The 23,796-nt window shown below is 36.0% G+C and overlaps 1 pseudogene; it reads left to right on the forward strand.

Annotated features, from left to right (window-relative positions):
* The first annotated feature begins 22,585 nt into the window (after positions 1-22,585).
* Positions 22,586-23,463, forward strand: LOC109390537 (protein SET-like; annotated as a pseudogene).
* The last annotated feature ends 333 nt before the right edge of the window (positions 23,464-23,796 follow it).

Below are 23,796 nucleotides of genomic sequence, written 5' to 3' on the forward strand. Positions count from 1 at the left end.
AGAGGCATAGTCTCACTGAAAGACTTAGATCTCATCTTCAAACAATAGAAGGCTTTTACCCCCACCATTCCTCAATACCACATTATGAATTATCTATTTACAGTAGAGTTCTTTGGACCCAGTACATCATGTCCAACTATCAAGAAAAAATTACAAGGCATACCAAAAGGCAAAAAACACAATTTGAAGAGACAGAGCAAGCATCAGACATGACAGAGATTTTGGAACTATCAGATCATAAATTTAAAACAACCACGACTAATATGCTAAAGGATCTAAGGGATAGAGAAGACAGCATGTAAGAACAGATAAAAAGCAGAGAGATGAATATCTTAAGTAACTCCCCTCCTAAAAAAATAGCTACAGATGAAAAACACTAACAGAAATGAAGAATGCCTTTGAAGGACTAATTATAGAGTGTACACAGCTGAGGAAAGACTCTGCTTGAGGCTATTTCAATAGAAACCTCCCAAATTAGGTAGAGGAACAAAGATAAGAATTAGGTCCAACTTCTCAGAACCCATGCACACAAGGTGAGAGAGGGGTGAAATTTTTATAGTGTTGAAAGAAAATTACCACTAACCTAGAATTATGTACCCTGTAAAGTTATCCTTCAAAAGTGAAGGAGAAATAGATTTTCTCAAACAAGAATTGAGAGAATTTGTTTTCAGCAGATAGATGCCTTGCAAGAATAAAAAAGAAGGGTTTTTTTAGAGAGAAGGAACATAATATAGGTCAGAAACTTGGACATACATAAAGAAAAGAAGAAGATTGAAGAAGGAATAAATGAAGGTAAAACAAAAACTCATTTTTTCTTATTTTTGATTGATGTAACATAAAAGCTTGTTCAAAATAACAGCAACAATGTTTTCAATTGTGTATGATTAAGTGTATACTTATGTACTGTATATATGCTTATCTATTCTTATATATCAGTAGAATGAATGATAGCAATGATACAAGGGATGAGAAGGAGGAATTAGGATTATTTTGATATTATAAGGTACCCACACTACCCATAAAGTGGTATACTGTTATTTGAAAGTGGAGTTGGATTAGCTGTAAATTGTAAACTCTAGGGCAACCACTTTAAAAAGTGAAAAAAGAAGTATGACTGATATTCTGAGAAAGGAGAGAAAATGAAATGAATTTTCAGCATGTTTAACTTTGTAGGGGAGATGGTAGAGAAATGGGACTTTTTTGAGCCATGGGAAGCTTTCTTGTTTTTCTTTCTTTAAGTTGAGCAAATGGTTAACTGAACACAGGTTTTTAAAAAGTGAAAGGGCATGGATGTAGGGGACTGTTGGGGGAATTTTGCTTTTTTCTTTTTCTTTTTGGTTTGTCTAATATGCTTGGAAATATTGCTCAATAACAGCAGCTTATGCATTTATAGTTGCTTACAGTGTAACAGGAACTATTTTAAGGTCTTTATATATGTTAACTTTTTCTTTTTTTTTAATCTTCTTGCCTTTTATTTTTATTTTTTCCCCATGCCCCCATTCCTTCTCCTTTGGCAACTATCAGCTTGTTGTCTATAGTATGGGTCTATTTCTGGTTTGTGTTGTTTATTCATTTGTTTTGTTTTTTCAGATTCCTCATATCAGTGACATCATATGATATTTGTCTTTTTCTGCCTGACTTATTTCACTTAGCATAATACCCTCTATGTCCATCCATGTTGTTGTAAATGGCAAGATTTCATTGATTTTTTTTTATTGCTGAGTAATATTCCATTGTTCATATGTACCACATCTTCTTTATGCATTCATCTATTGATAGAGACTTAGGTTGCTTCCATATCTTGGCTATTGTAAAGAATGTTGTAGTAAACATAGGGGTACAAATATCTTTTTGAATTAGTGCTTTTGTTTTCTTTAGATAAATACCCAGAAGTGGAATTGCTGGGTCATATGGCAGCTCTATTTTAAATTTTTTGAAGAATCTTCAAACTTTTTTCCATAGTGGCTGCATCAATTTATAATCCCACCAGCAGTGTATGAGTGTTCCCTTTTTCCCACATCCTTGCCAGTTGATATTTAACGATAGCCATTCTGACAGGTGTGAGGTGGCATCTCATTGTGGTTTGTTTGCATTTCTCTGATGATTAGTGGTGTTGAGCACCTTTTCATATGTCTATAGGCCATCTGTATGTTGTCTTTGGAGAAATGTCTATTCAGGTCCTCTGCTCATTTTTTAATTGGATTGTTTGTTTTTTTGGTGTTAATTTGCATGAGTTCCTTATATATTTTGGATACTAACCCCTTCCTGGATGTTTCATTTGTGAATATCTTCTCCCACTTAGCAGGCTGTCTTTTTGTTTTATTGATGGTTTCCTTCGCTATGCAAAAACATTTTAATTTGATGTACGAATAATCCTGTTTATTTATTTTTTCTTTGGTTGCCATTGCCAAGACTAATGTCCAAGAGGTTACTGCCTACATTTTCTTCTAGGAGTTTTATGGTTTTGGGTCTTCCCTTTAAGTCTTTAATCCATTTTGAGCTTATTTCTGTATATGGTGTTAGAAAGCGGCCCAGCTTCAGTTTTGTTTTCTGCCTGTATCTGTCCAGTTTTCCCAATAGCACTTATTGAAGAGACGATCCTTTACCCCATTGTATATCCTTGCCTCTTTTGTCATAGATTTATTGACTATATAAGCCAGAATCTACTTCTATGCTCTCTATTCTATTCCGTTGATCTATAGGTCTGATTTTGTGCCGGCACCATACTGTTTTGATGGTTGTAGCTTTGTAGTATTTTTCTTTGCAGGGATATTCCTTTGATAGGAGTGGAGAAGTGTTGTCCACTGAAACAGGAGGCTAAGCGTGAGGGAACAAAGTGGTAACCTGGTAGAGTTAGGGTTGGGAAGATTGAGGAGTTGCCTTGGGGGTTTTTTTTCAAGGAGGTATGACTAAAGTTAGATGTGGAGAAGGATGATATAAGGGTGAGAGTTTAAGGTCAGAAGAGAATGGGGAAATATAAAACAGTCTCAGAGTGGGAAAGGAAAATTATAAGTAAAAAGTAAGAAGATTGCCAGGCACTGTTGAGAATCTATGAGACTGTGGTAGTAAATTTAAAGTAAAACCAATAGGCACATTTTATGATTAAGTTAAAGATCCCTCTACCCTTAACAAAAATCTTATTTGGAAATAAATTCATGATAACTAACATGATGATATGAGGAAACAGGATTTGGAATCAGCAGATCTGCTTTCCAGTCCTTGCTTGTGTCACTAAACTTAGAAAAGATTGCTTGTTTTGTTTGAATCTTCACTTCTCTTTCAATTAAAGAGAATAATATTGAAATGTAACTCATGAGACTGTTGATATCATTAAGTGAAATGGTATATTTGGTTTTTTTTATTATTAGTTTCAGGTGTATAAAACAACATAGTGATTAGACATTAACATACATCACAGAGTGATAACCCCAACAAGTCTACTACCCATCTGACACCGTACATAGCTATTATAATACCATTAAGTGTATTCCCTATATTGTACTTTACATTCTGTGACTATATGTTTTTTTAATTATAGTTGACATTCAATATTATTTTATATTAGTTTCAGGTATTCAGCATAGTGGTTAGGCATTTATATATTAATAATTTGTGAAGTGATCCCCCTGACAAAAATGGCATATTTGGAAAATGGTTTGCAAGTCATACAATTCATCTAAGCATTAGTTGTGAAAACGGTTATCAGTATATGAAATATTATTATGATATCAAGAATGCACTGTGCAGTTAAAAATAAGTTGTTCTCTCCTACCCAGTGGAGTGAATACCATCTAGAAATCCTTTAACAGATTTGATAAATGATTTCTTTCATCAGTCCCCAAAGTATATATTGAAGAAAAAGACAAATTCTAAAGTGCCAAAAGCTAATTAAACATTTATAACAGGGTTATATGTTATGTAAAATTTGGAAGTAAAATGCACACATCTATACTATTGTTATATTTGTTTTCACAATATTTAATAATTAGAAATTATATATAATATAATTTTGTTATAGTTACTCAATGTGACAAAACTAAAACTACTTGAGAAGAAAAATTTTCATCTAGTAGTTATATAGTTTTAAAAATGAATCTTTTTATTTGAATTCTGCCAGTCTCTCTAGAAATAGCCTTGTTAAAATGCCTTGATAAAGAAAGTAAAGTGACTGTCTTAGTAAGTCAAATTATTTAAAACCCAGTTAATACTATTTAAAATTTGACAAATTTTGTCAAATGTTCAAAAGAAGATATCTTAAGTTCTACAAAAAAGAAGACTTTATTTATTGTTTCATCTTCCTTAGTGTGATACAGCTTAGGTTTATATAGAGTCAAGTCTTGCAGCTCAGCAAAGTGAAATTATCCTATTTGTCTGCTGACTAGCCCCAGTATAGCGTTCTTTATACTCCTTGCATTTGCTAAACCAGGACCTGAGGAGACCAACCTCTTAAATAACAAGGAGAGGAGAGGGTCTTGTGGCTCCAGTATTATCCTGACATAAGCACTTCAGGGATTCTGTCTTCAACTGGCTCTTTCATTTAATCATTTAACTGTTCTCAGCCTGCTCTTTGTGTATAAAAAGAAAATAATATTCTTCCCATGCCTTATAAATGTTCTTGGGCTTAATTATTGCTTGCAAACTTCTCTGAGCTCTTTGAAAAAAGGTAGACATAATTATTCAGTTTTACAGATATATTCTGCTTAGGGGTTTTCCTGAGTGCAGAATGGAAGATTATCCAAATTCATCCCAGTGATGTGTGAGAGGTTTTGTAATGCTGATTACGTGTCATTGGGGAACAAATTAAGCCCATCAAATGCCTCACATATCAATCTCAAATCACACTGTACTTGAACCAGGGGCCTGGTGTTTTATTTACTAGATGATCAATCTCCTCTCCAAATGAATTAGCTCTTCTACAATATGTTGATTGGCAGAGTGGGAGCTTAGTAGGCAGGGGATTGTGTACTTCTTGACAAAAGACTTGTTGAAGCCTAACTTTGTGGGCATATTTTAAAAGTTAAATGAAATATCAGCATGCAATATCGATTATTCATTATTCTTAAAGAACATGTTAAACCCAGGATTGTATTTTCAGATTTATAAAAGAACTTGGAAACATTCTGATGTTTTTGAAACATTACTCTTCGGAATATATTAAGGTCGATGATTTTTCTGAAATAGGGAGAGGGTTGGGGGAAGGGATAAATCTAAAAACATATTTCCAGGGCTACGAAATCTCTCTGCGCTTTGAAAAGTATAAAGTCAGCAAGGTAAAACTGGTAACAGAAAGACAAATCACCTAATTAAAAAACAGGCAAAGAATATAAAAAGCTAATTGAGAGAAGAGGAATTCAAGTGACCAGTAAATATGTAATAGAGGGTAAAGTTTTCTAGTGGTCAGGGTAATAATGTAAATTAAAGTTAACAATGAGCTATTATTATTTTATACTCAATAGAATGACAAAGCAACAATGGAAAGTATTACAGTTCACTTCAGAAAGCAATGTGACCATATTTATTAAATTATACTTCCATTTCTTGAAATCCTTATAAATAAAAACACTAGTAAGTGTAGATATTAAAAGAGATAAAGACCCATCATTAGGGGAAAGGCTGAATAAATTTTGGTAAATCTATACTGAGGTGAAAAGTGCCAGTTATCCACCAAGGTACAGAAGGTGCCAAAAAATGTATACACATTTTAAGAAAGGAAAACACTGTATTAAAATTGCACTACTCAACATATACTGATAACAAAAGATGAATACAAGTCATGTGTGTACGTAAGTCCCTGACTTATGAACGAGTTCGTTCAGGGAGAACATTCTTTAATTCGGATGCTTTCGTAAGTCCGACAAAGTGAGTCTTATACACCTTTGACACAAATATACAATGTAAAGCCAGTGGTTGAATGATTCATGTTATAAGAACGAGAGATGTCTACCATCTTTTCGCCTTGGTCCAATCTCTCAATTTTTTTCACTTTTGTTTCCATGGTTATTGCTTTGTGCTTCCTAGCAGCCCTCTCCACATCACCACTGCTTTTCCTCTTGCTTCCGGACATCCTGGGCTCTGATTGAGCACTGTACTACTGTACACTATCGCACTGTACAGTAAGCACACAGCAGCACAGCTGTGACAATGTCCGGCAGACACATGAGCTACTTCTGCATTTTGTTCGCATCTACCAATGTTCGTAACGCGAGGTCCATTCGAATCTGTGAAAGTTCTCAACTCGAATGTTTGTAAGTCGGGGACTTACTGTGCATTCTTTTGGTGCCCCTGGTATAGTCTTTCCTACATGTCATCAAGGGATTAGCTGGGATGTGGCTGCCTGACCAGGAACATCCACGACCCCTTTACAGCCTGGTGTGGCCTTGTAAATCAGTTATCAATGGGATGTAAATGGAAGTGATGTGTACTAGGAATGACTCATACACCTCCCACGTGTGTCCTTCATGCTGTTCTCTATATATTTCAGTCAGGGAATGGCAATGACTTAAAGCAACCTTAGAAACTACGTGTTGAGGATTGTAGAACTGCCATCAATCAGCCTGGGAACAACGGTAACTGTGGACTGGGAGCACCTGGCTGGAACTATTAGATAAAAGAGAAATACACTTTTTTTTTTCTGTCATTGAAGTTTTTAGGTCTTTTTATTTTAGCAGTTTAGCCATTTACTCTAATGCAGGGGTCGACAAACTGCAGCTCGCGAGCTGCATCCAAAGAATAGCACACCATGGAATATTATGTAACCTCTGATAAGAACGAGCTAGATCTGTACGAGTTGAATGAGAAGGATTTTATTATGTGGGAAAAGTGAAATGCAGAGAAGTCTACATATGATCCAATTTTTATGAAATCAATGCAGAAGCATATAACTCAGTGTCACACACAGAGAGGGCTGAATTAGCAATTAAACAACCAACAAACCAAGCTAAAGTCATCAAGGGAGAAATTACATAGGTGGTGTATAATGTAGAACCTGAAAATAACAATAGAGAGATTACCTGGGTAAATACTTTCCAATTTTATGACTCCCATTTGTACTTGACTTCTGAGCCCATCATGATCTTCCATGCTGTTTTCAAAAGTCTACTTAGTATCACTACCTGAATGCTCTGCAGGTACTTTACATGTAAAAAGAAGGTGATTGTCATCTTGGGAAACAACAAACAATAAACGCGTGAAGCAGATATTTTTATTTTAATTTTTTTATTGGGAAATTGGGGGGATGGGAACAGTGCTGGGGAATTGGGGGAAGGGGAACAGACAGGTTGCTGCCGTTTTGTTCTTCAGTGTAGTTGTAGAGGATGTTGCTTCACTGGCCCAAGTTGGCAGCATCATTGCACTCTTCCCGGGCAAGGCACATCAGTCGCCGGCTTCTGGATGGCCGCTCATGGCAGCTGCTGGCCGCTCACACTGGCTGCTGGCTACATGCAATAGCCCATGGCAACCCACTGCCACAGGGGCTGCAGCCTACACCGTCACCGGTAACTCACAGCAGCCCAGCTCCAGGTTGAGCTGTTGTTCAGCATCTTAGCTGTGGAGGGCAGTGTCACTGGCCCTCATATGTGGGATCCGAACCAGGGCCCTCTGGCATCCCAAGCCAGCTCTTAACCATCGCGCCACTTGGCCGGCCCTGAAGCAGGTATTTTTGAGACGTATGAAGTGCCAGGCCCCGTGATACATGCTGGGTGATACAAAAACTAAAAAAAAAGCTCCTGTCTTTAAAAAATACGTAGATGCAAAAGGAACCATAGAGGCAATTCCAATAAAATGTAATCAATGCATTGATATAGAGGTACATACGGAGAAATATAGGTTTGAAGAAGGGTCTCTTAACTCAATTTCAGATGCTAGGCTAATTGTCAGGGGTAAATTGCACTGAGCCTGGTGAATATTTGTGCTTTGGATGCACATTGTCTTACTAACTTAACATTTATCATGTGTTATTATTGTTTACCCCCCGACAAGTAAGTTATGTTCATTGCTCCATTTCCAGGCAAAGCACCAGGCACACACTGTGCTAAGATATGAGGGAAAATGATGAAATAAGCATGGTTCTTGTCCTCAAGGAACTCAAAGACTTGTGGGAACTGGAGACATATAAGAAAAGGTGTGAAAAAAAGTTTTCAAATAAACTGACATTCATAGGATGTTCTTTTCTATTGCAACGAATATTTATCAGGACTAAAATACAGTTCTGCCTCCCAGTTGAGGGCTGTTCTGTACTGTTCCACAGGGCTTCCCTGATTAACACCGATTGTCTGTGTGCATAGATTCAGTGTTGAGTTTCTAGGATCTTCAGGGTCCTGAGGGCAGGAGCTGGGCCCTAACTGTCTGATGACTGAGCAGTTTGGGAAGAATTAACTTTTAGAACTCTGACTGATTCCTTTCAGAGGCACATGGCTCAAACTCATGGGACACTACAACCACAAAAATTATTATAAAGTTATCAACTTTCTTATTTATCTTCTCACATTTCTTGGGTATTAAGGGCAAGAATTGCAAACTTTTCACTTTCAAATGCTTTTGGGACTATTCTAAAGGGAGCAATATTTGATGGATGGTTTTCTTAAGTGCTTAGTGAAATTTTGTTGGAACTGATACACCATCTTTCTCATCTGAATAATGATCCCAGAGAGAAATACACTTAGAACCACAGAGCTATAAACATTCAAAGTTGAAGGTATTTAAAGGTCATCTAGTTTATCCACTCACTTGATGTTTTAGGTCAAATTTCTATGATGACACTTCAGGTCTTCCACAGACTGACTCCAACCAGCTCTCCATCCAGGTCTCATTTCATTTGTACACTTGCTCTTAGGAAGGCCAAATAGCTAACTATCCATTTTAAAGTAATTACTGGCATGTTTATGTGCTTATGCAAGTTACCTTCTTATCAGCATAACCATATCAGTAAGTGAACAAATAATTTTATTTGGATTTATATTATCTGAAATTTTTACTTTAAAATATGAGTAAGCATATATTTATGTTGCAGTGAAAAATCTTATATGCTTTATATATAGAAATTCCCATTAGTCAGTTGGGAATGTAAGTGTAATTTATTGCAAGAGAGAAATGTAAAAATGGATGACTGTGAAAGCTGCTCACATTGAATATCAAGGATATTAAAATAATATAATTAGGGAAATGAATTGATTATTATGGAACCACTAAAAGTGTACATTAGCAAATTTTAGGAAGAACATTGTACCATTTTTGGTCCCCCAATGTGTATTGAAATGAATTATAATGTAAGACAGAAAAATGGAAAATAGATTGTGATGTAATTCTACTCTTAATTGCAATATTTGATAACTAACATAACTTTTAAGGATTGTATTTAATTTTAAGTTATGTAATATTGTTTAGGTTTCAATAACTTACCTAAATCCAGTGGTTAATTCAATTCTTAAATTACTTGAAACATCAGAATTTGATACAGTTAATTACTACTTCTTGAAATATTTTCTTCACTTGAATTTCGGGACATTACACATTCTCCTGTTGATAGATATCCCATTAACTACCCCCCCCACCCCCTCCAACACACACACACCACCTTTTTGTTTGCTATTATGAAATAAAACTGTAATCAATACATTTACAGATCTAAGTTTTCAAGTTTTCTATTAATACCCACGTGTGGAATTGCTAGATCATAGTGTATGTATACTTTTATTTAAAAACCTGCTTAACAGTTTTCCAAAGTGGTTGAAGCAGTTTATACTGCCACCAGCAATATTTGAGAGATCTAGTTGCTCCGCATTTTTTTGTTATAGTCAAGTCATTTGAATGGTAGCCATTCTAGTGGGTGTGTATTTTAATTTATGGTTTTAATTTATATTTCACTGATGACCTTTGATATGAAATATATTTTTGCTTGTATGTCATCTTTTATTTGTATGCCCAGTTTTTTGAAGCATCTGTCCAAATACTTTTGCCCATTTTTAACTGGGTTATCAGTCTTTTTTGTTATTGCTTTGTAAACATTATGTTATTGAATGTGGATACTTTCTACCATTTATGGCTTTTCTTTTTTTTTTTCTTACCAGTGTCTATTGATGGACAGAAGTTTTTAATTTTTCTAAGGTACAGTTTATGGTTTTTATATTGAGTGTTCTTTGGATTTGGTTTGAAAAATCCATGCCTCTCTCTCCCACCTATTTCTGGGTTTTATTCTGTTCTATTTTTCTATACTTAGTTCAATATAATATCATCTTAATTGCTGTAGTTTTATAGTAACTATTAGAATCAGGCAATATTTCCTTCAATTTTGTTCCTTTTTCTCAAGACTGCTTTGGTAATCTAGGTCTTTGGCTTGTCAGTTTCAATCTAAAACCTGTTTGGATTTTGGCTGGAATTGTATTGAATCTATAGAGTAATATAGGGACACATAATACCTTTTTTATTGACTCTTCTAACTCACATTACTATGGTATAGCTCCTCATTAGGTTTTCCACAGTTTCTCTCAGCAATGTTCTATAATGTTCTATAGTTTACTATATAGAGGTTTTCTATAGCTTGCATTTATTATCAGGTGTTTTAGACTTTTTTCATGTTATTGCAAAATGTATTGATTTAAACATTTTCCAATCTCCCATGTTTGTTGCTAGTGTATATTAATACAAATACAATTTGTATTTTGACCTGGTATCCTAAGGCTTGGCTAAATTAATATACTCAATTTAGTAGGGATTTTTTGTTTTGTTTTGTCTTTGTTTTTTTGATAGATCCTTTAGATTTTCCGAGTTACATTTATTTAATTTGCAAATAAAGACAGTTCTACTTTTTCTTTCACAAATTTTATGATGTTTATTTAAAATCTAATATTACATCAAGTGGAACCCCACTACAACCTGAACAGAAGTGCTGGGAACAAACATACTTGCCCTTTTTTTGTGACCCTAGTGACAAAGTGTTTAATATTTTAATAGTAAGTGTGATATTTGCTGTAGAAGCCTTTGTTGGAGGAGGTCATCGAAAAGACGTGACTGCTGGTTGACCCAGGAGCTGGACCTGGGCAATCAAAGGCTCCTCACCCCCTATCCTGTCCTTGGAATGTACATTTCACCTACTATTCCCATAGCCAGAGCCATTTCAAGGATGCAGCCTTGAGAGAGTAAAGTTGTTGAGACTATCTGGACTGAATCCATGACTGAACCCAGTTAAGTCCTCTACATAAATTATTAAGATTCTAGCAGGCAAATGCTGAGATCTATTGAACTTGCAGCCATTTGAGACAAGCTTTGTAAGTTTCCTTGGTTAGTAAACCTGACACCTAACAATCAGAAGTAGTCTGCCTCTTCTGTCTCTCCTTGTCCTATGTGTATGGAGGTCCAGTTTGCAAACCAACAGTCTTCTATCAAATTAAGGATGTTTCCTTTCATTTCTAGTTTTCTGAGAGTGTTTCTTTTTCTTTTGAATTATGAAGCAGTGCTGGATTTGACTAATCTATTTATTGCATTTATTGAGATTATATAGTTCTTGAATTATTGGAATTAATGCTGCCTTTCCTAAAATATTGGGTTGTTGGAAAAGTCACGGTGTATTTTGTCTATGTGTTTCAAAGGTCACTTATTTATATAAAGAATAAAGACTAATCAATGATATATTGCCTGCTTTGTTCGATAACTTTTTGCCATCTTTCAGTGAGCTTCGTAATTCCTCATTCATAGGACCTGACTTTATTTGTGAAAAACTGAACAAGGTGTTGATTTTCACCCTCATCTGAATTGAACGTTATACCACGCAAGGAGTTTTGAAGAGAGTGAAACAAGTGGAAGTCTGACGGCACAAGGTCAGGCAGGTTGAGCTGTTCTTCAGCATCTTAGCTGTGGAGGGCAGTGTCACTGGCCCTCATATGTGGGATCCGAACCGGGGCCCTCTGGTGTCCCAAGCCAGTTCTTAATCATCGCGCCACTCGGCTGGCCCTGGTCAGCATTTTTTCTGTCTCCTTTCATCAGTAGGGCAGCTTTACACTCAACCCTCATTTTAAGCAATGATTTTGGCTCTGGAACCCTACTGTGTGTATAGTAGTTTTAGTTCCAGCCCCTTCAGCAGTTATTGGGTTGTCAGAAAAGTCATAATGCATGTTTGCGACAGATAGCACTAGTTCATTTTTGGAAGTACTAGAGTCATTCTCATCTATGTTATTGCTATGTCATTTGACAGCTGACAGTTCTAGCTTCATTCTAAAAAAAAATTGAGCAATTTGGTTGAGTTTTGGAGATTTTACAAGTTGAAGATGGAAGACCAAACTGTGCATTTTTGCCATATTTTACTGTTTTACTTCCATAAAGGGAGGAATGCGTGTCAAGCTTGTGAAAAGTTGCATAAAGTTTACGGTGACAATGCTCTACAAGAACGTTAGTGCCAATGATGGTTCATGAAATACCTTGCTGGTGATTTTGATCTCAATAACGCTCCTCAGTCAGGGAGGCCCACCAAGGTTGATGACGACAAAATAAAGGCATTGATCGAGTCAAACCCACATTACATGACATGGGAGATTTCAGAAACATTGAACATCCATCATTCAAGCATTCACAACCACCTGAAGAAGCTGGGATACGTAAGCAAACTCGATATTTGAGTTCCACATGAATTCAAAGACGTTCATTTGACAGCGCATATAAACATCTGCAATATGCTCATTAAATGTGAGGAAAATGATACTTTTTTGAGGCGACTGATAACTGGTGATGAGAAGTGGATTGTTTACAACAATGTGGTGCACAAACCTTCTTGGTCCCGACGTGATGATTCACCTCAAACGACATCAAATACAGACATTCATCAGAGGAAGGTTATGTTCTCAGTGTGGTGGGATTTTAAAGGTGTCGTGTTTTTTGAGCTCTTACCAAGGAACCAAACAATCAATTTGAATGTATACTGTCGGCATTTGGACACTTTCAATGAATCCATCATCCAGAAACGTCCAGAGCTTGTTAATTGTAAAGGAGTTGTGTTTCATCGCGACAACGCGAGACCACACACAAGTTTGATCACCCGTCAAAAATGATTGGAGCTTGGATGGGATGTGTTGCCACACCCACCATACTCACCTGACCTTGTGCCATCAGACTTCTACTTGTTTCACTCTCTTCAAAACTCCTTGCGTGGTATAACGTTCAATTCAGATGAGGGTGAAAATCAGCACCTTGTTCAGTTTTTCACAAATAAGGTCCTATGAATGAGGAATTACGAAGCTCACTGAAAGATGGCAAAAGATTATCAAACAAAACGAGCAATATATCATTGATTGATCTTTGTTCTTTATATAGATAAGTGACCTTTGAAAAACATAGACAAAATACATCATCCCTTTTCCGACAACCCAATAAATGCCATTGCCCACGTTCAGACTTGGAGCCCAGGAGGCTGTGCCTTTAGCCCTACTTACTGCTTTTTATTTTTGTAACTTTTTAGGTACACAGAGGTATTTATTTTGTATTTGAGAATGGCTACATATTTATAATGTTTCTTTTTTAAATTATCAACTCTTTTTGGAATATCTGTCAGGGTAGGCTGAGTATGTGTGTATGTTTGTGTGTGTGCGCATGTATATGAGTATATGTAAATTCTCACAGAGAGAATTACCATGCATTCCTGACTGGAAGCCTTGTTTCTTTATATATAAAAGATAGGGCCAATAACACTTCATTTATGAGCTTATTGCAAGTCTTAAATCATATAAGGCATGTAGAGTATGTGACAAGATTCCTGGCATATAAAGACACAGTAAATATTATGGAGCATTTTGCTATGAAATAGAGTCACTAACTTATTGCGAAACAGTAGGTAGGAGCAAGAGGAGATAAAAATTGCATCAGGCCCTGAAAACTGCCTCTGGGATATTTGTTTTTGAGAAAACCTCTCCCTGAAGGTATAGAAAGTATGGGATGGGGGTTCTTGCTTTGATCTATGAATATTTTTTGAAGAAATATTAATCTTCTTGGCAGCCATTCAGTGAAAAGCAGTGTTGGGAGACAAGTCTCCATGCATCTTTTGTGTTTCTGCATGTCTTACAAAGTGAGTCACTGCATTTCCTTTACGCTGAAGTTTCTTTTCGAGAATGTTTGTATAGTGAACAACTATACAATTTGCTATCTATTGTAAGATGAAGATTTCTGGATTCTCCTTGATTAATTTTTCATATAACTCACCTTCAGAAGGGAACTCTACGGAGTGATGCTCCAGGTTTTCCTAGATCCCACCAGATAAGAGTTAAAACAATATCCTCAGGGCAACTGCTAGGCCAAAGTAGCCTAATATGCTCAAAGGTATATGCTGCTGTCATATAGGCAGTAGGGTTCTTGCCAGAGTTACACATCTGAGCATTATGGTTTCTTCTGAGCATGACCTTCAGTGAAAGTAAATCTATAGAGCCAATCAAAACACATTATTTGCACAAAGTGGACACTCTTGTTTCCTAAGATTTCTCTTATAGTTACCTTTACTCCCCCCATTTCCTGTATATGTGGAGATGGTCTTAAGATATAAGGTGGCAATGGACATTGGGGTTCTCCCACCAGCATTCATTTTATGCCTCTTCAACTCTAGATGGAACAGCTATGTGGTTTCACTGGAATTGGACTAAGCTGCTTCTTGTTCAGTAACCCTGAGTCTCTTCCTAAATATAAATCGCTGAGTTAGAGAAGAGGCATGAGATTTCAAAGTAACATATACATTAAAAATCGTTTATACATCTTGGGCAATGTCAGCTTGCTTCCTCTGCTTCAGCCTTGGCTTATCAGATTTCTCTTTGAAACCTCTAGATGTTCAGGATTCAAAGAAAGACTGTCTTTTTAAAAAATATATACTTTATTGTGATAAAAGCTCTCAGAATTGCCTCTTGTGTACAGCGGGCCCTTATTTGAAATGTTTGCTTGATATTATTTTTCTACCTCTGGTTTGGCAATAATTTCATAGGAATGCTAGTTTCAATGCTCCATTCTTACTCTCTTTGACACTCCCCCCTCCAGCATTGACTCTTTGGTGATGATGGTGCCAGGAAGAGCCACTGGCAGACAGATGATATATTATTTCCTTTTTATTCTCACTTTATTCACAATGATCATTGAATTTGTTTTACTAGATGAAGCTGGAGCTGCTACCTCTGCAAGCAATTAAGTTGTCTTAACCAAACAAATACACTGACTGTAATTTCCACATGGCACATGTTTCACATTTACTGCATCTGGGGTTTGAGAAAAATCACACTTTTAAAGCACTATGAAATGAGTTTTACGGAACTGGCAGGAATTCAATATTGTATAGAAATCAAATAGGTAAACTACTGAGAAATAAAAAATAAATAAGTCCAAGAGAAAACTGTATGATGAAATAGGGAAGGAGAAAAAAAAAAGCAAATAAGGCATTGTAGGAGTTATAAAAAAAGGAGGAAATGTCAAGATTTAGGAGGGATAATAAAGAATAAAAGAGGAGGAATTATCAAGATAACTGTATTTTCTAAATAGATTCTCCTTAGGACAGCAATTTGGGCACAGTTAGAATTCTGCTTTTCAATTATAAAAGGTGTTTTATTTTTATTTCTCTAGGGCACTTTTTGTTCCTTTACAGTAATATCTTAGAAACATGATTTAAGGTGGAATTTGCACGATTTACATTTTTACATATGGAGTGAATGCCCTCAAGATATTAATATGCTAGTGGTGTTGAGCCTGAAAGTGTGTCTCTTAAAGTTGGTACGCTATACTTCTTAGGAAACTGATGATACAAAGAAGCTGGCACACAGCCTAGAAGATAAATCAACCTAACCGCTATACATTTTCTGATCCTGATACTAAATGACAACTGGTTTACTTAAGAGACAACGCTCTAGTCATTTTTGTCAATTTTCTGAATGATGACCCACACATGAATTGCACCTGTTCTTATTGATATTGGCAGGAGAATAAATGTCAGTTTGTACCAAAAAAATGTCCAAACAAGTGTGAAGATCTTATTGGACAATGATTATAAATACACATTTTAAGTTTGATGGATCTTGAAGGTACTCTTGGTAAGATTAACAAAGGGGAAAAAGTTGTTTAATGAAGAGACATGAGAAGATTTATAGGCACCTAGGGAAGAAGATTCTTGGCATTTTGTAGTTAAATTGTTGTGTAGAATCAAGAAACAGTAAAACTGTAGAATTCATCTGTAAAAATGTCTGGGCTTATTGTGAGGTGTGTGTGTATCTGTGTGGGTGTGTGTTCTGAAATAGCGATTCAAAATTTAAAATGATTAGAAACCTTTTCAAGTTTTTTATTCTTAAATCCAGTTTTATAAGTTACATTTTTTTTAGAAAGCAATGAGTTTCAGTTGTTTGTTTAATTTGATTGGCATAAAGTTGTGCAAAGTATTCTTATTTTTAAAACACCTACTCTAACTGTAATATGTCCCTTATTGCATTTCTAATACTTAATTTTACCTTTTATTTTCATGATCATTTTTCCCAGATTTGAGTATTTTATTTATTCAAATATTCAACATTAACATATTCTCTAATATTTCAAAATATATTTCTTTTAGATTTTATTAAATTTACTGGAGTTACATTGGTTAGTAAAATTATATAGGTTTCAAGTGTACATTTCTATAATACATCATGTATATATTGCATTATTTAAAATTAATTTTTGCTCTTCTCTTATTTCTCTCTTTGATTTTTTTTCTGTCCTTTTTATAACTTAAGGTTAATGTATAGCTCTCTGATTTTCCATTTTTCATTTTCTAGTAGATACATTTAAGGTTATAAATGTTACTCTAAGTACTACTTTGGCTGTATACCGCTATATTTGATATATATCATATTTGGTATTTAATTGTAAATATTTTCTAATTTATATTATAATTTCATCTTTAAGTCATGAATTTTTAATTTTTAAATTTATTTCTCTGGTAACCACTAAACTATTGTCTGTGTCTATGAATTTTTGTTTCTTCATTTAATGGTTACCAGAGGGTGGGGTTGGGGGGAGGGGGGTGGTAGATGAGGGTAAGAAGGATCAAATACATGGTGATGGAAGGAGAACTGACTTTGGATGGTAAACACACAATGTAATATATAGACGATATGTTACAGAATTGTACATCTGAAACCTATGTAACTTTGCTAACAGTTGTCACCCAGTAAACTTTAATTAAAAAAAAAAACCAGAAAAGAAATTAATTTCTCTACATATGGATTTTAAAAAGTTACTTCTTAACTTTTAAAGTTAATTTCTAACTTAATTGTATCCTTGTCAGAGAACATGGACTGTTTATATTAATTCTTCAACATATGTTGAGATGAGCTTGATTGCTCAAAATGTGGTCATTTCCTAAAATTTTCCAATGTGCTTGAGAGACAATGACCTCTCTGTTGGGAACAGAGTTCTGCATACATCCGTGGATCCAGCTTCCTAATCGTGTTGCTCATTTTTTGGTCAGCTTATTGAATCAATTACTGAGAAAAACATGCAGAAATCTCCCACTTTGAAGGTGGATTTGTTAATATTTTTGTTTTTCTGTTAACCGTATTTTATATACTTTGAACGAATGTTATTAAGTGCATTATCTTATTAGTTGCACTTATCATTATGCCACATCCTCTTTGTCCTTAAGAATGCTTTTTATTTTACAATCTGTTTTTTCTATTATTAGTACAGACCTCCACTTTGGTGAACATGGGAGATACTCCTAGTTTCTTATTCAGATATTATTTATTTATTTATTTATTTATTTATTTATTTATTTATGTATTTATTATTTTAGCTGAGCCATCCTGCCACCTGTTGGCAGCTCAGCGGCAGCTCAGCTTGGGCCGTGAATGGAACCAGCGACCCTGTTGCTCCGAGCTTGCACTCTTGAGTGTAGCCATTTATTCTTACTAACAAAACTCTGATTCTGTTCAGTGGCAATAGGTTCAGATAAAACACGCTATTTCCCAGCCTCTCTTGTTAGTGGTTGCCATACACCATATCAGATTGAATCATGTTATATCTATTTTTGTGTGTAAACATAGTGGATGATCAGCAATCCTGTGTGATTGAACTTAATATTTTTGGCCAAGAAGATGTAAAAGCAAGTCACTGGGTGGAGCTTTTGTGGAGGCTATTTTAGAAGAGCTATAATTTGCTGACTTGTTTGTACAACCTTCTCTCCTTTGCCCTCATTTCTTCCTCTGTGATCTTTGACCCAATGACTGGCATTACAGTGGCCATATCATAACTAAAAGATTGAAGGATTCATCTTAAAGGTGGTAGGGTCTGAGGATTGAAAAAGTTCTTGAGAACTCTAAATAATTGCTCCAACCCTGGACTATATACCTGTGGATATGATGTTACAGGAGAAAAATAAGTCTCTATTTAGTTAGTCTAGCCCCTAATCTCTTGCTCTAATCATTGTTTTGGTCGATGATGACCAACAGTTAAGTAAATGACTCCAAATAATTCTGCTGGTTTCTTATGTATATAGGCTCTCTCTAATCCTCAGTTCTCCAGGCTGAGGGATGGGGGGGATTCATTCTTGGATTGAAATGAACTTGTGGTACTATTAGAAAGATACACGCTTGCAAAAGATAATAAGGAAAGACTGCTGTTTTTGTTTCTCTGTCTAGACACCGAAGAGGCTTTTACATATAGTGGCTAGTACAGTGGAAGGGCCCCAGCTACAGCTGCCTGTTTCCCAAGCCATTGGTCATGTAAATCAGGTGTTGGAGAAAGTTATTGAGATTCCTTTCATTTACTTCTAGTGACACTTCATTGCTGTCTTTGGCAGAAGAGTTTTATGTTGGATCCTTATGCACCAAGGCTAATCTGGAGTATGACAGATGTGTTTGGGGATTAACTGGCTGTGCTATGCTGGCTGTGATCCTCAATTTTAGGGTTAAGGACATGGTAATGGCTACTTTTCATTAAGTTTCTACCATGTGCCAGACACTGTGCTGAGCAACCGACAGGTATTAACTCATTCTTACAGCAACAGGTGGTTGTATTATTAACAGCCTCATTTCCCAGATTACACAAGTAAGAGAGGTTGTATAATTTGCCCAATGTTACTGGTTAGAGTGGGGTGAGCTGGGATGGAACTTTGGCAACTGGACTCCAGAGTCTGTGCTGTCAACCATGTCCTCTTGGCTGCTTCTCCTGACCCTTTTATATTGTTATCTGCCTGGAATTTTGAACCGCATAAGGGAAGAAGCTGTGTTGAGAGAGGTAAGAAAGAAACAAAGAGAAAAGCAAACCAACACGAGCTATTGTAGAGGAAAAGCCATTATTGAAGAAGCTTCCAGGAAACAGATGCAAGACTTCCCCCATTCTGATGCTCTGATTTTGTCCTAGTTTGAACTGTACCCAGAAAGGAAATCACCATTTCCATTTTTACTTCCCTGAGATCTTTCAGTTTCAGGCTGGGATGTGTGAAAGCTTTCTCTCGCATGGCCATCCTGCTGCAAGCAAGCTAAGGCCCTTCTCTGCAGCTTGGTCTCTCTCCCGCTTCCACAGAGCAGCTTGCTCTAGTAGAGAGTGTGGGTTCTTTGAGGTCAGACAGGCTTGGGTTTGTATATCCCTTTAGTTACTTACCAAACATGTGATCTCTGTGACCTGGACACGTCACTTAATCACTTTGAGCCATAGTCTCCTTATTCATCAAGTGGGAATATTAATTGTTAGCACATTGGCTGTTCATTCAGCCAATAAATGTGTATTGACTGCCTGCTTTGTACTGGTCGCTGGCAGGCAATATATGGTCACAGGTAGAGAATAAATAATATTTGATCTTACACTCAATGAACTTATGACCCAGTGAAGAAGACAGGTGAATAAACAGATAATCGCCCTCCTGCGAAAAGTGCTGTGACTGGTAGGAATGCGGGCTGCTTTGGTGAGGGTTATAGAACAGCTGGCTTGTGAAAGACAACTATAGCAAGTAGAGGTATTTCTTCATTCCTTCGTCTCCCTCCCTTATTATAAGAGAGCCTGCTGCTGCCAACCCTTCCGTCCATATGTGTGGTTTTATTTTAGGAACTTTCCTCTAGCTTAGGGCGTGTTTTTGCTTTTAATGTGTAACATGGCTCTGAGGTGATGATGCTGTTTAACTACCTTTCAAAGCCAAATGAGGTGAGATGTGTCATGTGTAATTTGCACCTTGGGCAGCTATTCTTCACATGAGTCTTCACGTGGTATTTAACACATTAATCTTAAATTCCCTCCCAAAGGAAAAAAAAAAAGAGAATTCAAGAAAAAGCTGTAATAAGAAAATTTTAACATTTTTAGAAAATGAGAGAAAATAAGTTTGGGCTTTTTGCCTTCTCATTATTCACGTATACTTACAAAATTACTTACTATGGTTTTTGTTAGCTGCCTCCCAATAGCCGCACTCCAATTTTTAATGTAAAAAATGTGAGAATTTAATATTAGTTTCTATCAGAGTTGATATTAGAGTTCAATACTTCTAGATTATTTTTTAAAAAGTATTTTTATTAAAATATAGCTAACATACAATATTATATTAGTTTCAGGGGTACACCATAGCTATTCAACATTTACATACCTAAAGAAGTGATCAACATGATAAGTGCAGCAACGATCTGACACCATACTATGCTATCGCAGTCTTGTTTTCTATATTCCTTATGCTGTATATCAGTTACATCTCCACAATTTATTTGCTTTATACCTGGAAAGTTAAACCTCTTATTACCCTACATTTTCCCCCCTTTTTAAAATTTTCAATTACAGTTGACATTCATTATTGCTTTGTATTAATTTCAGCATAGTGGCTAGGCATTTATATAATTTAAGAAGTGATCCCCCTGACTAGTACCCACCTTGAACTATAGTTATTACTGTATTATTGACTATATTCCCCATGCTTTGCTTTATCTCCCCATGACTATTTTGTAACTATCAATTTATATTTCTTAAGTCCTTTACCTTTTTCACCCTGCCTCTCCCATCTATCACTCCAATAAATCTAGTACCCATCTGACACATACATAGTTATTAAAATATTATTGACTATATTTATTATGCTATAACCTACATCTCCATGATGATTGTGGAACAATCAATTTATAATTCTTAATCCCTTCCTCTCTTTAACCATCCCCAAACCCCTCCCATCTGGCAACCATCAAAATGTTCTCTGTATCTATGAGTTTGTTTCTTTCTGTTTGTTTTGTTCTTTAGATTCCATTTATGAGTGAAATCATGACATTTGTCTTCGCTGTCTAATTCCACTCAGCAAATATCCTCTAGGTCCTTCCATGTTGTTGCAGATGGCAAAATTTTATTCTTTTTTTAAAGGAAGTAGAATTCTTTGTCCCTTGATATAGCCTTGGTTTTAAAGTCTATTTTGTCTGGTATAAGTATTGCTACTCCAGCTTTATTTTTTATTTGTTTCCATTTTCATGAATATCTTTTCCCCATCTCTTTACTTTCAGTCTGTGTGTGTCTTCCAATCTGAAGTGAGTTTCTTATAGGCATATATGTAGGGTCTTGATTTCTTGTCCATTTAGCCACCCTATGTCTTTTGATTGGAGCATTTAATCTATTTACATTGAAAGTGATTGTTGATAGATATGTAGTTATTGCCATTTTATTTATTAATCTTTCTTTCTTTTCTCTGAAAGAAACCCCTCTAACATTTCTTGTAATACTGATTTGGTAGTGATGAACTTCTTTAGCTTTTCTTGTCTGGGAAGCTCTTTATTTAAGTGATAGCTTTGCTGGCTAGAGTAATCTTGATTGCAGCAGTCACAGCATTTATGTACCTCTCCATCTCGACCAGAAATCCCCTGAGACTTCTACATTCTTGATTGTGTTTTGTTGCCAACCAGACTCTCCAGTAATACAGATAAATACTTATTGCCTCATACATTTTTTTAAAAATCAGTATGAAAGTAGTCCATAATTCAGGAAATTGTCCATAGAAACCAAGATGAATATTTTATTTAAAAAAATTATATATAATTTTTTTTCCTGTCTTACTTTGATTCTACAAGACCACCAGAGTCGGGGTGTGTGTGTGTGTGTGTGGGGGAGGGTTCAGTAGATCTATTTGTAAAGTTTATGAAGGGGAAGAACTAAATTCTCTTAGCTTAGAAAATAAAAGGAGATAAATATTATTGGAAGAATTAAGTGTGTAGGTTGACTAGAGGAACATGAAGGGAACTTTCAGGGCCACATTAAATTTGTAAATAACTTTTTCCAAAATAATTTGTAGGCTGTTTAACAGGGTGATTGAAAAGCTCCTTACCTCTAAATTGACAAGTGTTACTTCACTCTGTTTATATTAGTAGTTATCTTTTAAAATATTAGTTATAGAAGCACTTTACATAAGAACATTTACATTTGACTATTACCAACCCTGAAGCCATAGGAGACAATATTCATAGCCTTTTTCTTGTAAGCCGGTAACAACTCAAAATATATGAACTTACAGATTGGTGAAATTTAGGGTCAAGGTTTGGTGTATAGAGGGGAGGGGTCTGCAGTGGGTCTTCAAAACTCATTATAGAGTTCTCAGAGCTTCTTCCAGACATGCATCTTTCCTTGGGTCTGATTCCTAGACTTTCCTCATACCATGGTCCCCAAACGCCAGTCTTCACTCCCACCTCAAATGAAGAAACCGAGACTGCCTTCTTCCCCTGTTGAAGAAGACATTGACCTCTCTGGACTTGCCGAAGGGAGAAAAAGAATGGCAAGAAGTGATTGAACATATCGATGAAGTACAAAATGAAACAGACAGACTTAAGGAGCAATCCAGTGAGATTTTGAAAGTAGAACCAAAATATAACAAACTCTGCCAACCATTTTTTCAGAAGAGATCAGAATTAATTGCCCAAATCCAAGATATTCGGTGATAACATTTGTCAACCATCCACAAGTGTCCACACTGCCTAAGGAAGACGATGAAGAGGCACTCCATTATTTGACAAGAGTTGAAGTGACAGAATTTGAAGGTATTAAATCAGGTTACAGAATAGATTTTTATTTTGATGAAAATCCTTCCTTTGAAAATAAAGTTCTCTGCAAAGAATTTCATCCGAATGAGAGTGGTGTTTCATCTTCAATGTCCACTGAAATCAAATGGAAATCTAGAAAGGATTTGATGAAATGTTCAAGTCAAATGCAGAATAAAGCCAGCAGGAAGAGGCAGCGTGAGGGACCAGAGAACTTCTTTACCTGGTTTACTGACTATTCTGATGCAGGTACAGATGAGTTAGGAGAAGCCATTAAAGATGATATTTGGCCAAATCATTACGGTACTACTTGGTTCCTGACATGAATGATGAAGAAGGGGAAGAAAAAGGAGAAGGAGAATGAGAAGAAAGAAGAAAAAAGAGGAGCAGGTGGAGGAGGAGGAGGAGGGGGGAAGATATTGATGAAGGAGAGGATAAAGATGAAGGTGAAGATGATGATGAGGGAGAGGAAGGAGAGGAAGATGAAGAAGATGACTAATGGAACACTGATGGATTACAACCTTCCTTTTTAAATTTTCTCCAGTTCTTGGAAGCAAGTAGCAATAGTTTTTTTTTTTCCTCTTGTGCTCAGTCATCTTATTTTTTGAGGTCTTTTTTTCTCTCCTGTATACCACGGTTCTCACCTTATTTGGGGGTGGAGAAAACCTTGAGCAGAATACAGTGGGAAAAGAATCTGCTCCTTTCTATTCAAAATTCATTTTTATCTCTTCCTGTCTTAACAAAAACTTTATGGAATCAACACCACTGTGCTCTGTGGAAAGAAAGAAAAACCTTCTGCTCCCTTAGCTCCGCTGGAAGCTGCTAGATCCCT

This window comes from Hipposideros armiger, unplaced genomic scaffold, assembly GCF_001890085.2.
Source record: "Hipposideros armiger isolate ML-2016 unplaced genomic scaffold, ASM189008v1 scaffold_274, whole genome shotgun sequence".
In the NCBI taxonomy this organism is placed as follows: Eukaryota; Metazoa; Chordata; class Mammalia; order Chiroptera; family Hipposideridae; genus Hipposideros; species Hipposideros armiger.